This window comes from Gymnoscopelus microlampas (genome assembly GCF_963454915.1).
Source record: "Gymnoscopelus microlampas genome assembly, chromosome: 11".
Lineage (NCBI taxonomy): Eukaryota > Metazoa > Chordata > Actinopteri > Myctophiformes > Myctophidae > Gymnoscopelus > Gymnoscopelus microlampas.
The window spans coordinates 49,384,294-49,401,960 of NC_139948.1; the positions used below are offsets into that span (position 1 = coordinate 49,384,294).

Here is a 17,667-nt window from a genome sequence, read left to right on the forward strand (position 1 = left end):
GCCAACTACAGATCTAAAAATGTTTTCTAAATCCTAACAGTATGTGGCTATATCAGTGGCGCTCCACCTTTTCTATGTCAAGGACCACCAAAATTATATGTATTTGGTCGCGGACCCCCCATCTCAAAATATGTTGTCCCAGGGACCCCCCAGAAGAACAGATCAAAGTTAAAAATGTTCGCTTTAAAACATAAATTACATATTCAAAGATTTGCTAATTTTCCTAGATGTTTCCAAAAAAATGCAAATCTACTAGATATATTTAGATTTGCTATTTAAATAGATCTGCTATTTTTGAATAGCCAAATAAATCTTAAAATGACACGGACGCGTTCCCGGTCTTCATGGGTTAAAGTGGGTAAGGAGAGCCAAAGAAAGCCAAGCGAAACAAAATGTGCGACAATAGATTGTATATGTTCCTAGGGTGGGACATTTTGGCTGCTGTACTGTGAGAGCGTATAACTGCGTACCACTGTGCCCACTGCAGGGCAAAAGGAGTTGCGTTGGGTCAGGGTGACACCCGTCCTATGGTGGCCCAGTGAGGACATTGTACCATCAGAGTCCTGGAGGTCCCGGTCGGTCACAGGGCTTTGTCCCAGGACCCTTCATCCATTGTCCACACCGTCAGCCTCCTAACAGAACACCTTTACTGTCCATGATCCACCTTATCTGTAGAGTGTGACAGAACACTGTGCTTAGAGCAGTGTTGATTTTGACACCAAATTTTGATTTCGTTTTTAATAGTCATATTCTAGTCATCTGAAATGTTTTCGTTTTTGTCTAGTTTTAGTCGACTAAATCTACAGTTGATTTAGTCGACTAAAATATATGTTGGTGGTGCCTTGATGGCTTCATAATGGCTGATTTTACACTTGGTTGCATGCTGAAAATAGCCGATCTACGACGCGTTGTGAGCTTGTAGATCTGCTATTTTCAGAGCACAACACCCGAGCGCAACCAGAAATAAAAATGACTTGTCTTTTAGTTCTACTGGATCTCTTCTCCACTAGTCCTTCACTAACATTTTAGTCTAGTTTTTATTTGTTGACGAAATGGTCAATATTATATTATTTAGTCTTAGTTTTAGTCACCTTTCAGTGCCCAAGGCACACCACTGTGTACAGCAAGGGTTCATATCTGAACTGGGGAACCCCCACCTTGTCAAGCACTTGGAATTGTAGCCATTACATTTAGTTTGACTCGGTTCCACAGATAAATATTGTGAAAATAGCCGATCGACAATTTTCACAATGTCTTTCTTATGTAATATTTGACAATTTGGCCACTTTGGTATTAAAAAGGTCTTAAAAACATTAAATTGTTATTTAAATAATAATAATACGTGCGTGCGTGCGTGCGGGTGAGATAGAGGGCGGGAGCGATGGAGAGACAGAGAGACAAAGTCAGAGCTGAAGTGTCCACTGAAGGCCTCTCTACCTTTAGGGATGAAGGTCAGTGAGCTGCTGAACACTCAGAAGCGGGACAGTCCCTCTCTGGGTCCGTCGTATAAGAACTCGTGACCTAATCCGTTGCCACACCTCCCACAGGAAACCTGGAATCACAGCAAAAACACCAACAACATAAAGTCCAGACTGGGAGAGTGAGAGCTCAACGGTGCGGGTGTCATTCAGTGCTGCCAAGTATAGTGAGAGAAAGGAGCCAGCCCGACCTACAAAAATAAGCCAAAAACAAGCACAAATATAGCTGCAAGCAGCGATAATACGGGGCCAGTGAATAGAGAGAGAGAGACATGGAAACGGAATAGATTGAAGAGAGAGAGAGTGACATGGAAACAATAGATTGATGAGAGAGAGAGATGGAAACATAATGGTTTGATTGGACATCTCAACCTACTGCCATTAACAGGATTCGAACTCTCAACCTTCAGACTAATAGGCTGCAACACTACCTATAGTGCTATAGCTTTGTCCAGGCTGATATTGTCTGTTGAAGATCATAAACTCTTGCCTTCTTTCATGAACCAAGCCCCTGTTTCACTAACACTAAGATCACTCGTTCACAAGCCATTTACCAATGAAGAAATTGTACATCTCCTCAGAACCAAAACTAATGAAAGTAGCCGATCTACAAGCTCACAAACCATGAAAAGTTGTGAGATTGTAGATCAGCTATTTTCAGAATGAAGTATGTCATACGTAAAAAACATACTCTCAAATAAGCATTTCAGGTTATCTTTACCATTTGCACATGTATTCATTGATACAGTCATGTTGTTTGCAATTCAACTTAAATTAAGTCTACATCAAGTGAGGCTTGAACTGGCGACCTTGAGATTGTGAGGCATTCATTTAAGGGAGACGCCATTGGCCCAACAGACAAGTAACTGTGAAAAAGGAGATCACACAGATGATACAGTTTCACGCAAATAGCTGAAAAATCCTGGGTTTAAGTGTTTTTCAAACTGCTCAAAATTGCGGACAATCTAAGGGCGGAGCTTAATGGTCAAATCGATACGTGTGTTCCTCATGAGTCAAGGCACATGTGTAAGCAAGTTTCACGACTTTCGGCCAAACGAGGCATGACTTATGCCTGTTTAAAGTCTGCATTTAAAAAAAATTGCTATAGCGCCCCCTTTTGGCCAATTGGAGTAAGATTGGTTTCAGTGATATTTGGAATGACCCTGTACATTTCTGCAAAGTTTCAAAGAAATGTGAGTCTGCATGTATGTTTTAGGCACAGATGAATAATTTTCATAAAACTGTAATAGTTAAAATCTATCTCCTCCTGGGATTTTTGAGCAATCTGCACGAAACGTTTACCACTTGAACTTTGGACCTCTGCCTACAAAAATTTCCAACGGATTTTCCATAAGTGAAAAAATGCAGAAGTTAGGAGCCAATGACTGTTTTTCATATAATTCAAAATGGTGGGAGATCTAAAGGTCAGAGGTCAAAAGTCAGACCACGAAAGTTGTCGGGCATGAAGAGACGCATGTGTGTATCGAAGTTTCATGGTTGTAGGTCAAACAGGGCATGAGTTGTACCTGTTCAAAGTTGGCACTTTCAATTGAGTGCTATAGCGCCACCCTTTGACGAATGAGTGTGAGAATTATTTCTTGGTAGTTTTTCATGAGCATCTACCATATGGCCGAGTTTCGTAAAAAGCGTATGCACGGTTAAGCCAGAACTGGCAAAAACAAGTATTTTTCAAACTGCTCAAAATTGCGGAAAATCTAAGGGCGGAGCTTAATGGTCAAATCGATACGTGTGTTCCTCATGAGTCAAGGCACATGTGTAAGCAAGTTTCACGACTTTCGGCCAAACGAGGCATGACTTATGCCTGTTTAAAGTCTGCCTTTTCAAAAAATTGCTATAGCGCCCCCTTTTGGCCAATTGGAGTAAGATTGGTTTCAGTGATATTTGGAATGACCCTGTACATTTCTGCAAAGTTTCAAAGAAATGTGAGTCTGCATGTATGTTTTAGGCACAGATGAATAATTTTCTTTAAACTGTAATAGTTAAAATCTATCTCCTCCTGGGATTTTTGAGCAATCTGCACAAAACGTTTAGCACTTGAACCTTGGACCACTGCCTACAAAAATTTCCAACGGATTTTCCATAAGTGAAAAAATGCAGAAGTTAGGAGCCAATGACTGTTTTTCATATAATTCAAAATGGTGGGAGATCTAAAGGTCAGAGGTCAAAAGTCAGAGGGTGAAAGTTGTTCAGCATGAGGAGACGCATATGTGTATCGAAGTTTCATGGCTGTAGGTCAAACAGGGCATGAGTTGTACCTGGTCAAAGTTGGCATTTTCAATTGAGTGCTATAGCGCCACCTTTGGACGAAAGATTGTGAGAATTATTTTTTGATCGTTTTTCATGACCATCTACCATATGGCCGAGTTTCGTAAAAAGCGACAGCGCGGTTCAGCCAGAACTGCGAAAAGTGGCAGAAGAAGAAGAAGAAGAAGAAGAAGAAGAAGAAGAAGAAGAAGAAGAAGAAGAAGAAGAAGAAGAAGAAGAAGAAGAAGTGACAGAATACTGCCAATAACAATACGTGTACAGAGCAGAGCTCTGTCCGCGTAATTTTATCCAAAAGTTGCGGTAAATAAACAGACTTGGCAACGCTGTCTACTAGTGATGCGCGGGTTGACCCGTAACCCGCGGGACCCGCGGGTCAACCCGCGGCGCGGGTGGGTCGAGTCAGAATTTCGGAGAAAATGATGCGGGTGAGCGGGTCACGCGCTCTCACACGCAAAAAAAATGAAAATAATAACATGCTCTTGTTTTGTCTTTATTCCTAATAAGAATAAGAATAATAACAATAAAACAGTTTGAATACACTTGGGGATTATTTTCTAACCATGATTTTACAGAATAAAAAAAAAATTGCGGGTCGCGGGGCGGGTTGAGCCGTAGATTTATATATGGGTTCGCGGGCGGGTTGAGGCGGGTTGGGTTCCGTCGCGGGGCGGGTCATGAAAAAACACGACCCGCGCATCACTACTGTCTACTAATACTAGTATGATGCCATAGTCTGGGAGTGCGCTCAGTAGCTCACGGCCATAGATATATATAAAGGCTAGATGACTCACCCGCTGATTGTTTATTAATGTTGAGTTTTAAAAGTCTAATAAATATGTATTGTATTTAATATATATTAATCAATATGATTAAATAGTGTGCCCATTTAAAGAACAACTCTTATGTTGTTATGCTCATCTGGAAAACGAAATTAATAACAGTTAATAAATACATAAATAATACAAATTGCATTTCAGGAGTTTGGGGGGCTCAGGGCTGGCTCCCCCAAATTAATTAAATAACCTAACCCTAACCCCGAAATAAAGTAACAAAAAACAAACAAAAAAAGTTTCAAAATTCGGCCAAAAACTGAAAATTGTTGCACGTGCGCGCGCCAGGCCCGGCGCCAGGATGAAATGACTGAGGGGGCAGTTGAAAGCGAGGGGGCACCGTTTTGTCAGGGGGGGGTGCAGCGTGGAAAATAATTACGTTTTCACTTTCCGTCAGCCAAGCAAACATTGGTCGAGCCTCACGTGACACTTGACAATACGGTGAAATAGTGTGATCTGATTGGCTAGTGACATATAACGGGCTATAAATACATGTGTCACTTTGAAAGAGTCTTTGCCTCTTTCAAAGTGAGGTAAGACAGGAATAATCACAAAATGGCTGAGAAATGGCGGATACTGTAACAATTGGATAGGACACTTACACAGACAGGACAGATAGGACACTTACACAGACAGGACGGATAAGACACTTACATAGACAGGACGGATAGGACACTTATACAGACAGGACGGATAGGACACTTATACAGAAAGGACGGATAGGACAGTTATACAGTAACTCCAGGTGGGGATACCAGTTTTATCCAACTAAGGTTTGGATAAAACAGACGGATAGGACACGGATAGGACACTTGTGTCATGTTACTATGACACAGTAACATGTTCTAATTAGAACATAAGAATTAGAACATTCCCAACATTCCCAACACAAGTCTGCTGGTGGAGACTTGTGCTCCGAGGAGCACTTTTTCTAGTTCTGTCTTCTTTCACTTTCTCCACGCCCTTTGGTGCCCCCCCAAGGTTGGTCAAGCATAAACTGAGGGGGCAGAATTTTCAACCAAGGATGCCGGCCCCCCCCCCAGGCACCCCCGTGGGGCCAGGCCCGGCGCCCGAGCCTACGCATTTCCTTTTTTGTCTGGCGAATAGACAGCGCCGGTGCCAGCGTCCTCTCACGGACGTTCTGCTCATCATCACGGAGGTACTTCTCAATCTCTTTACTGAGTGTCTTCTCCAGCTGAGCCACAGCTGTCTTCACAGTCTCCACATGTGAAGATGGGTGGACAATGATATTTGATATTTGCAATAATAATAATAAATATAGCTGCAAGCAGCAATAATACGGGGCCAGTTAATGAAGAAGAGAGAGAGAGAGGGAAAGAGAGAGAGAGAGAGAGAGAGAGACACATGGAAACGGAATAGATCGAAGAGAGAGAGCGCCATGGAAACGGAATAGATTGAAGAAAGAGAGACATGGAAACGGAATAGATTGAAGAGAGAGAGAGATGGAAAGAATGGATTGATAGGACATCTCAACCTATTGCCATCGAACTCTCAACCTTCGGACTGACAGGCTGCATCACTAGGCTCACTAGGCACCAGGCTGATGTTGTGTGTTGAAGATCATAAACTCTTGCCTTCTGTCAGAACCAAGCCCCTGTTTCACTAACACTAAGATCACTCGTTCACAAACCATTTACCAATAGAGAAATTGTATGTCTCCTCGGAACCGAAACCAGTGAAAGCAACCGATCTACAAGCTCAGAAACACGTTGCTATCTGAAAAGTTTTGAGATTGTAGATAATGAAGTATGTCGTACATTGAAAAAACATACTCTCAAATAAGCATTTCAGATTATCTTTAACAATTGCACACATGTATTAATTGACAAAATCATGTTGTGTGCAATGCAACTTCAATGAAGTCTGCATCAAGTGAGGCTTGAACTGGCAACCTTCAGGTTGTGAGGCACACGTTTCTTTTGACGAAAGATTGTGAGATTTATTTCTTGATAGTTTTTCATGACCATCTATCATATGGCCGAGTTTCGTAAAAAGCGTATGCACGGTTCAGCCAGAACTGCGAAAAGTGGCAGAAGAAGAAGAAACAGAATAATGCCAATATTAAAACAGGGCCAGGAGCCATGATGGCAGCCTGGCCCCGTAAATAATAATAATAACAACAATAGTTCTGGAGGAGCTGGGGGTGTTCTTCAGTGAGTGAGCGCTGCTTCAGCTCAGAGCTCCTCTTCTCTAACTGAGTGATTTCCTTTTGCAGCTCTTTGACGAGTCCCTCAGCCTGTTCCTCTGTTGTTTTCTGCTTCTCCTCAATGACCTCAATGACCTCAGCCTGGCTCCTCTCGATACAGCTGATCAGAGCAGCGGAGACCTGCACACCCTCTGCTATTCCTCTGTCGGCGTCTTCCCTGCTGAGCTCTACCGAGCGTTTGACGTCCTGAATCTTAACTCGTCTCTCCTGGATCATCTGCTGAACTTCAGCCTCTGTCTTTGCTTCATATTCTTCTTTCCACTTGAGGCTCCTGAACTTCTGAACCATCCCAGAAACCAAACTATTGACAAAGACTTCTGGTCTTTCGTGGAATATTTTTGTACACAACGGACACAGACACACACGACTGGTGTCCCAGAACCTCGTGATGCAGGCTTTGCAGTAGTTGTGTCCACACAGAGTGGTGATAGGATCAGTGAACACGTCCAGACAGATGGAACAGCGCAAGTCCTCTTCAGACAGGAGACTGCCGGCAGACGCCATTTCTACGAGTTGGGAATTAAAAGTCAAAGTGTTGAAAACACTGGAAACATATTGGATGGTGATGGATGGGTGACCTTCTGGCTCCGTGGGGTGTGGCTTTCTTTGACCAATGCGCCTCCCACTCTGTGTAATCAGCCTGTAATCAAGCATCATGACATCACTCTTGCCCAAATATGGACTTCCACATGGTTTCCAGACTGGCCTCCAGGTACATATCGGGTAACCACGGTAACCTGATAGGAAATGACTGACAAGAATGCTGTGATATTCCTTTCCATGAAATATATACATCCTTCTATAAAACTCCCTTCCCAAATGGGCTCTCAACGACTCATTCATGAAACAGAAAAGTCCTAAGTGATCGTATCAAATGACGATAAACTCACCAATATTGCACCTGTCCTGATAAACAAAGGGGGCATGCCCAATGCCCATATATGGGCATATAGAGGGATCTCCATATACGGGCATGAAAGGGACAAGGACCATCCTATTATAATTCTAGTAACCTCACGGTGGTGGTGGTGGTTGGGTGGTGGTTGGGTGGACTCTTGATCAAACTGCGTATGCGTCGTTGCCAGGTTTCGCGAGAGAAACAAGCAGCAAGGTCTATGAAAACGAGGCCAAACCAAACGAACCCTATAACACCAGAGTTAAAAATAATAGAGATGGCACCGGAAATCCCCTCCCATCCACTTGTATGGAGTTGCTCACCCAGCGCATACTCCATTTTGACCCCTTCTTCGGGTTGAGAAATGTGACAGGCGCGGCCTATTTGAGGCCTCTGGGACCAATTGCGCATGTGCGTCACAGAGGTGACGCACATGCGCAATTGGTCGAAACCGCTTTTGCTCGTTCATGTGTCGTGCCCCGGCCGTGATAAGCTGCATAGTGCGGCACCGAGTGTCGCGCTATGAGCTTGTACATACTGCTATTTTTGAATAATCGTGAAGATTATTTGTGCAAATCTTTGAATATATATTTTATAAAGCGAACATTTGGCAAATATTTTGTTCCAGGGACCTCCACCAGAAGCAAAGATTTGAGTTACAAAGGTTTGCTTTAAAATATATACGTATTCAAAGATTTGCACAAAATGTTCAAGATTTTTCAAAAATAGCAGATCTAGCTCAGAGCGCGGCACTCGCAGTATTGCAAGTTGTACTGCAACTGAGATGCGATCATCTCATCTAAGCATCTAAGTTGCTTGCGGCCAGTGTTATTTTCGTCGACTAAAACTATGACGAAAAGTGTTCGTCGACTCCCTTTTTTCACTGGCGAAAACTAAATAAAAACTAAGCTGTGATGACTAAAACTAAGACTAAATATATTGTCAATTTTGTCAACAAATAAAAACTAGACTAAAATGTTAGTGAGGGACTAGTGGAGAAGAGATCCAGTAGAACTAAAAGACATTTTATGTTTGGTTGCGCTCTGAAAATAGCCGATCTACAAGCTCACAACGGCTATTTTCAGCATGCAACCAAGTGTAAGATCAGCCATTACGACGCCATCAAGGCACTGCAACATACATTTTAGTCGACTAAATCGACTGTAGATTTAGTCGACTAAAATCTTATGATATTTAGTCGACTGAAACTAGACAAAAACTAAAACATTTCAGATGACTAAAATATGACTAAAAACTAAATGGAATTTTATTCAAAAGACTATGACTAAAACTGAATCGAAATGAGCTGTAAAAATCAACACTGCTTGCGGCTATTAAGACAGAACGGTAAACCCACCTTTAAGGGTCCCCACGCCTCAGGTCGTTTGGACACACTGTCATGGTGTATGGTCTCTGAAAAGGCCGGCCAGGGAGAGGAATGCTCAAACTTTGAAGTGCTGCTGAACAACTCATGTCCACACTCGGAGCACACGTATATACCTGGGAGGAGGGGAAAAGACAAGAGTATTGCTGTGGTGTACACTCCTATTATTCACCATGGCAAACATTTCAGAAAGTTGTTTCAAAATGTGCAGAGAGGACAGTGAATGTGTTATTCTTTCATGTCTCACAGGCCGAGGGGTTTTAAAGAGCTGGTGCCATGTTTTTGCACTTTTTCTGTTTTTCATGTGTCTATGAGGTTGATAGAACTTCATTAAGTGGTGGTTTTATGGTGTTTTATGTCTTCTCTGACTATTTGGAGTTTCTTCCTGGAGGCTGAAACCTTGAGGGTCAAACGTGCCAATAGAGAAACAGCGCTTTAGTGACATAGTAAAAACATACCCTCCCCCTCATTATCATAACACAACAGGTGTGGGCATGAGGAGGAGGAGGGACTAGGACACGTGGGTGGTGCTAAGGTGGTGGAGGAGGTGCTAAGGTGAGAACCAGGTATACTTAATGAACTGGAGGCGTGTCCACATAAAAACATAATTTCAACAATTTCTGTACACTTTTTTGAAAAAAATCTTCCTCCTAGTATAACCATAATACCTGATGATTATGTTTTAGGGGGGGGGGGATCACGGCACCCCGTCTTTAAGGGCATGAAACCCTAGTAGGCTGATTTTCTTTTTTATTTGCACATTTTATTGGAGGAGAAACCCCTTGAGATGCATCATCTCGTCTTCCAGGGGGTTCCTCTGGTTTGTTTTCTGTTTCAGGGTTCGGGTTACACAACAAGCTGCATAAGGCTGACCTTTTCCAGCGGAGAGTGGGCGTCAGTTCTGGTTGTAGGCTATACATATGCAGTCTCGCGAATGCTATATAGCATTGGTTCTCAAAGTGGGGTCCGTGGACCCCCAGGGGTCCTTGAGGGGGTTCCAGGGGGTCCCCAGCAAAATGTGTGAATATAGCGTCACAGTAATTGTAACCTTTTATACTTTGGCTATTTTTGAAAAATCTTAAAGATTCGCGGAAATCTTTGAATATATTTATTTTAAAGCGAACATTTTAACACAAATCTTTTGCTTCTGGGAGTCCCTGGCACAACATATTTTCAGATGGGGGTCCGCGGCCAAATATATATCGATTTGGGGGTCCCTGGCATGAAAAGGTTTGAGGAGCACTGCTATATAGAGTCTGGAACTACACCTCCCAAAACCCAAGAGAGGAAGCTGGCACTTCCGTTCACGAAAATATATTTTAAAATATCATTCTCTCTCATATATATATATATATATATATATATATATATATATATATATATATATATATATATATATATATATATTTATTATTTTTCCATTTCTGCTAAGCAGCAAGCTAAATATACTTAGATGATTTTGATTCATATTAGGGTAAATTTGCGCGACTGTAAAGACAGAACGGAAGTGGGGAGGAGGCTTCACATCCGGTTTATATTTTAATCATGACCAGAGCTTCCGAGTCCCAGACTGTATGGTGGGAAACATTTGAAAATTGTGGGAGGCAACAGTCTGAAAACAAAAATCACGATTTTTCAAAAATAATAGATCTTCAAGTTCATAGTGCGGCACTCGGTGCCGCGCTATGCCTATGAGCTTGTATATTAGTGGAGGTGCTAAGCAACATTTGACTTCAAGTCATGATGCAAAGGTCCCCTTTGGTATGGAAGTACCTTAGGGCCATAGGAAAAGAATTATCCAAAGAGACGAGTTAGATCACCCTTCTTTTTTTTTTTATAGGCGTTTTTTAAAATGGCCGCCGACAATTAACCACTATTACACCAGACCCCATATCTTTGCTTCTGTTAGAGCTATAATAATAATATTGGTGTCAAAGTGTACATTTTTGGGGTCAAGGAATTCAATTAAATAGGTTTCAATGCAAAAAAACGAATACTTCATTAATTGCCATGACAGCGGGGGGTAAAATATGCAAACTTCATTAAAAAAAATACGTTTTAACAGGGTAACTTAACCCCACCCCCTCTAAAACTTGTATTTACTTTTCCCTTTGTCATGGAAGTACCTTAGGGCCATAGGGAAAAAAATATCCAAAGAGACAAGTTTGATCACCCTTCATTTTCTTTATATAGGCGTTTAAAAAAAAAGCCTGACGACAATTAACCACTATTATATCAGACCCCATATCTTTGCTTCTGTTAGAGCTATAGTAATAATATTGGTGTCAAATTGTACATGTTTGGGGTTGAGGAATTCAATTAAATAGGTTTCAATGTAAAATACCCAATGCTTTACTAATTGCCATGACAGCAGGGGGTAAAATATGTAAATTTCATTTGAAGAATACGTTTTAACAGGGTAACTTAGCCCCCCTCCTCTAAAACTTTGAATTACTTTTCCCTTTGGTATAGAAGTACCTTAGAGCACTAAGAAAGAAATGATCCAAAGAGACAAATAAGATCACTCTTCATTTCTGAAATATATGCGTTTTTAAAAATGGCCACCACCATTTGAAGTGATACAGCAGAACCCATATTTACTTCTGTTAAAGCTATAATGGTAAACATTTTAGGGTCAAGGAATCCAATTAATTAGGTTTCAAGGCAAAACAAATCCCCAATAATTTTCTTACTACCATGACAATGGGGTTGTTGTGGTAATTTGCAAATAACCAGTTCTGCAAGTCCCTTGAAATAATTGAAATTGAAGCCATTCATCAAAGGGCAAAAGGAAGAGGGGGCTCGACTCATCATTTACAGCCTTTTCCAAATATCGCTCATAAGCCTTCATCACAAGTACAGAGCAGCTACAGACACCTGATGCATGTACCAGGTTCTGCAGATGTGGTCAACACCAATGAAAGACTGAGCTTTGCCACTAGTTGAATTACCACTATTGGTGAGAGCTGTAGTCCATCCACTGCCATTCATCCAGCCAGTCTCCAGACACACTCCAGAGCATCTTTTTTGGCAAGTGTGAATAGGGGTTGATCAGCTAACATGACTGGTGTCTGACCTGGATTTAGGTAGTTGATTGCTTGAAGGAGGACATTCATTGCATGCCAAGCCAAGCCATAGTGGGACTGGTAGGAGACTCTGTGAACAGTGGCAGTATGTATGATCTGGATGGGGGGGCTGAACAAGGCTCTGCAATGCTTGCATAATATGCACCCCATGAGATCCATTCTTCATCCTCAAGGTTGTCTTTCCCTACGAGGTGTTGGTGACTCTCTCCAACCACTGGCAGCCTTCTTCAAGTATGTTGCTGAGAGGACAAGAGGCTGGCTGAGGATGACTGTTTGTATTAAGGGCAGGAACATCAGTTTGGAGTGAAACATCCAGATCCATTGTTGTGTAGAAAGCTGGAAAGGATTGCACATGCTTCTTCCCCATCTTAGCTGGAACTAGGATGTTAGTGAGATTGGCTGTTTGTTGGTCATCTGACTGGAAGTGCTGCTGAATGCTTATGCATGTCCCGTGGAGGGCTGATTTTGCTGTTGTTGACGATGGGTTGAGGTCAATGTTGTCAAAACCACCATTAGTGAAGACACCCTTAACTGCCTGAGGTGTGTGCAATCTGCTCCCACTGATTGATCACTGTACTCAATGTTTTCAAGCGATCACATGATACACCATACCTCGCTTATGCATGGTATCCACCTGGTGTTTACTGCCAGTATGCAGGTGTAGATTCATTGCCAGATACAGTGAAGCTGTGGTTCCCTTTCTCTTATGTGACAACTAACACTACGGACATTTCTTGGATCTGCATTTCACAGAGTTGTAAATGATTTGCTGCCCAATTGATGTAGCAACCTGGCACTTCTCTGGTTCAGGGGCTGGCTGGTCAATACCTTATCCATCCAGAAGCATCTTTAGGAACAATTGCAGCAGGGGAGGGATTGAATCAGGAGGCTGTGAAGGAACCTGTAAATTATTGTTTCATCGGAAGATATTCTTCCCGGAGGATTTTAGCTGCTCTGAAGATGATGGAGACATCAGTAGATGTGTTGCTTTTCATGCCAACAACAGCTTTCAGGTCATCATCAAACAACATAACAGGGACCAGCCACGATCTAGTCGCACAGATCTGATGTCAATATCCTCGCGAAGGCGCGTGGTGTTACATTTAATAATAATTGATTGACTCAAACATTTCATTGAGGACATGTGCTCTGATGACCTGTGTTGCCTTATTTTCTGTCGTGTCACAACGGCGGTTTCTGCTTTTCTATAGAGCCTAGACAGGCATGCACGATGATGCACTGCCTCCATAGCTACCATGTCACCAGCAGCTTGTTTAGCTAACAGACACTTGTCACCCAGCACCTGAGCACATTATTTCACTTTTCGATCCAATCCCAGGGTGGAAGCCGTCCTTAGTTCCTTTCTGTTGCCAACTTCACCACAGAAGAAACACGGTGTGGTTTATTCACATGAGGATGATGATGAGCATGAGAGTATAGCCTGTGCAGTGAACTTGCCACCACCATTCATGCACTGTGTTTTTACTGGGCTCACAGACTCTTCATGTCTTCTTCTTGCTCTGTCGACTCTGTCCAATAATGGCACAGTTAACATAAAAAACATTCTGTATTCAATGAGAAAGTAATACAAACCTCAAATTGAACCTCAAAGTGTCTCAGATTTTCTGTCACCTCTGATTTAATCAAATTGTCGCAGTCCCTTGTGCAGAATTTATGTTTTGTGGCAGCAACAGGTGTAACTCTCAGGTGATAGCAGTCAGACATATACACTTACAGTCAGACAGACACTAATCTCTCAAGACAGATTCAGAGCTCTGCTGCTGAATCTGTCGGGAGCTCCTGATACAACGTGTATAGTTAGGAATGTTAGGAATGTAAACAAAGACACGTAGACCGGAAGTGGAGGGCTGAGGGCGGACCTAATGGCCACCATCCTGTTATCCACATTCTATTGGGAGGTCCCCCCCAGAGTCAAATCTTAAGGAAAAAAATAGCAGAGGGTGCTGTTTTTTCCTTTTTTTGACTGGGTTCCTAGATTGGACAGACACACATAAAGCATATGGCATGTGCATAAGAGGTTGTACTTCTTAAAGTTTTTTTAATAGGGGGAACATTTTAATGTCACTTATTTTGTTGATGAAATGTGCATATTTTACCCCCATTGTGAGGGTAATGAGAAAACTATTGGGTTTTTTAGTCTTGGAACCTATGTAATTGTATTCCTTGGCTCCAGAAATGTACACTTTGACACCAATATTATCATCATAGCCCCAACAGAAGCAAAGATATGGGCTATGCTGTATTGCTGTAAATGGTGGCGGCCATTTTTTAAAACACAAATACTTTAGAAATGACGTCTTATCTAGTTTGTGTCTTTGGATAATTTATTTCCTATTCCCCTAAGGTACTTCCATGCCAAAGGGAAAACTAAATTAAAGTTTTAGAGGGGAAATAAATGGAAAGTTACCCGTTATTTACGTATTTTTCTAATAAAATGTGCATATTTTACCCCTGTTTTCAATGGCAATAAGAAAATGATTGTTTTTTTTGCCTGGAAACCTATTGAATTGGATTATTTGACCCCAAAAATGTACACTTTGACACCAATAATATTATTATAGCTTTAACAGAAGCAAAGATATTGGTTCTGCTGTATTGCTGTAAATGGTGGCGGCCATTTTTTAAAACGTGTATATTTCAGAAATGAAGGGTGATTTAACTCGTCTCTTTGGATAAATGTTTTCCTATGGTCCTAAGGTACTTCCATGCCAAAGGGGAAACTAAATTAAGGTTTTAGAGTGGGGAAAAATGGAAAGTTACCCTGTTAAAACAACATTTTCCAATTAAATTAGCATATTTTAGCCCTGTTTTCATGGCATTGAGAAAATGATTTTATTTTTTTTGCCTTGAAACCTATTGAATTGGATTACTTGACCCCAAAAATGTACACTTTGACACCAATATTATTGTTATAGCTTTAACAGAAGCAAAGATATTGTTTTTGCTGTATTGCTGTAAATGGTGGCGGCCATTTTTTAAAACATGTATATTTCAGAAATGAAGGGTGATCTAACTCGTCTCTTTGGATAAATGTTTTCCTATGGCCCTCAGGTACTTCCATACCAAAGGGGACCTTTGCATCATGACTTGAAGTCAACGGCATATTTTTGGGTCCTAACACCTCCACTATATCTGGTATTTTTGAATAGCCAAACAAATCTAAAATCACACAGATGCGTTCCAGGTCTTAATGGGTCTTAATGGGTTTTTCTGAAAGTTTAAAAGTGTTTAGAATCTGGCTTTTAACCTGTGCGGGAAAAACAAATGGTATATCAGCCTTGGCTTTTTCACGGCCCTTGAAATCTGCAACGTTCCCCACTCACTGCATTCAAACTCACCAGGTTGGAAATGGTTCTTATATTCTTCTCCACCGGAGAAAGTGCAATATGACATTTCCTCCATGGCAGATAACTTTGGGTCTGAAAGGATTAAGACTGGGGATTACGGAGAGCAGCCACCACTACACCACAGGCCACAGCTAAAACCAAACATGTGCACATGAATACATACAGGTCAGGTGACAGGTCAGGTGACAGTGACCATTCTATTTGTGGAACGCCTGTTCTCATGTCTACCACATGGTGGCAGTATATTCATTATTACACAGCTGAATAGTATAGTGACATGGGGTGAAAACAAAATGTCATTCATCCGTCCACCTTGGGACAGAATTCTACCCATTAAAACCAGGCAAGAATCTGTGTCAAATTTAGATCTCTTCAGCTATTCAAAAATAGCAGATCTACAAGCTCGTACAAGCTTGTAGATCTGCTATTTTTGAAAAATCGTGCAGATTTTGTGCAAATCTTTGAATGTATATTTTTTTAAGCGAACATTTGTAAAATGTTTTGTTCCAGGGACCTCCAGAAGCAACGATTTGAAGGTTCGCTTTAGAAATATATGTATTCAAAGATTTTTCAAAAATGTTCAAGATTTTTCAAAAATGTTCAAGATTTTTCAAAAATAGCAGTTGTACAAGCTCAAGCTTGTAGATATGCTTTTTTTTTAAATAGCCAACGCTAAAATCTAAACGTTTCGAAGGTTTTAATGGGATAAACGAGAATGACCTGATTAAGTCTCATGCATTAACCAGAAAAAACAGACTCAAGAACCATATGGATACAGCAGTGCATGATATTCTCTTTATAAAATTATATTTATTTATTCATTCATTCATCACTATTGATAAAGCAATGCAAGATTCTCATTACAAAATTATAGATCTGTCTCTTTGCACATTTGACGTTTGCTTTTTCAAAACTATATATATATAAATATATATACTTTTATCTACATCAAAAATGCATATTTCCACTTCCAAATATCAACCAAAACAATGCACGTGTATGGTATTGTCAGTGAGTTCACCATACAGTAAATTACTAAATGGAAGTGATTAAAATCATTCAAGTTTGTCCTGTGTACCTACATTGTTGCATATGCATAACTTAATGTAAAGATTTAAATTATATCATTGTTGCCAGAAATATTGTATTTCCATATTTCATCTTTTTAATAAACTGATGCCCTATTTTATACTTTGTCGTATGACAGTGTCACGCAAAAGGTAGTGAAAATAGCTGATCTACAAGCTCACAAAATGCCCTTCTTTCACAAACAAACTAAAAGCTATGCTGAGAAAAAACTATGACTAACTATATTGATAATTTCGTCAACAAAGCTTAAGTTTATTTTATTATAGGTAAGATGCCGTGTTTATCAGTGTTGATTTCGTCGACTAAAACTCGGAAAATGTTGGTCGACTACCTTTTTTCACTGACAAACTAAATAAGAATTAAATAAAACTAAGCTATGATGACTAAAACTACAACTAAACATATTGACAATTTCGTCAACAAATAAAAACTAGACTAAAATGTTAGTGAGGGACTAGTGGAGAAGAGATCCAGTAGAACTAATAGCGGTTTCACACTATGGTCCCGGGTGCGCACCCTGGACCACTTGGCTGATGTTGTGGTAGTGTGAACGTAGTGAACCGTTCCCCGTAACACATCACCGTTCCGTACCCGAAACCACCTCGGGAGGTAGTTTCGGGTCCGATTGCTGCGGAGTCGGGAACGGAACGCGGCAGTGTGAATCCATCCGTACCAAGAGAAGGAAGTGGACTGTAAATCATATATCATTTATATATTTTTATAATGACGCATTATTTTAGCTGGGTTATACCTTCTCATAGTTATACTTGAATGTTGACAAGAAATAATAATCCCGCCAATGTTAGAGTAGCGCGAGCCGTGAAAAATAATAAACAAAAAACACATGTGTGGCGAACGTATTTGTAAGGATAAATACACCAAGGATTAGTCTGTGACGTGACGTCACTGCCAAATTACAAAGGATGCGTCCGTGACGCCAATATCATATTAACAGACGACAGTGCATTTCGAGGTTTCAAAGACCAGTGCACACACTGCTTTGGTTGTGTATTGTTGATCTGTT

The 17,667-nt window shown here is 41.0% G+C and overlaps 1 pseudogene across 1 annotated transcript; it reads right to left on the reverse strand.

Annotated features, from left to right (window-relative positions):
* Nucleotides 1–477: 477 nt before the first annotated feature.
* Nucleotides 478–15,663, reverse strand: LOC311055143 (methionine-R-sulfoxide reductase B1-A-like; annotated as a pseudogene). The gene is made up of 4 exons (XR_014602906.1): nucleotides 15,546–15,663; nucleotides 9,074–9,216; nucleotides 1,438–1,552; nucleotides 478–669 (listed from the first exon to the last, which is right to left on the reverse strand). The product of XR_014602906.1 is annotated as a methionine-R-sulfoxide reductase B1-A-like (transcript).
* Nucleotides 15,664–17,667: the final 2,004 nt, after the last annotated feature.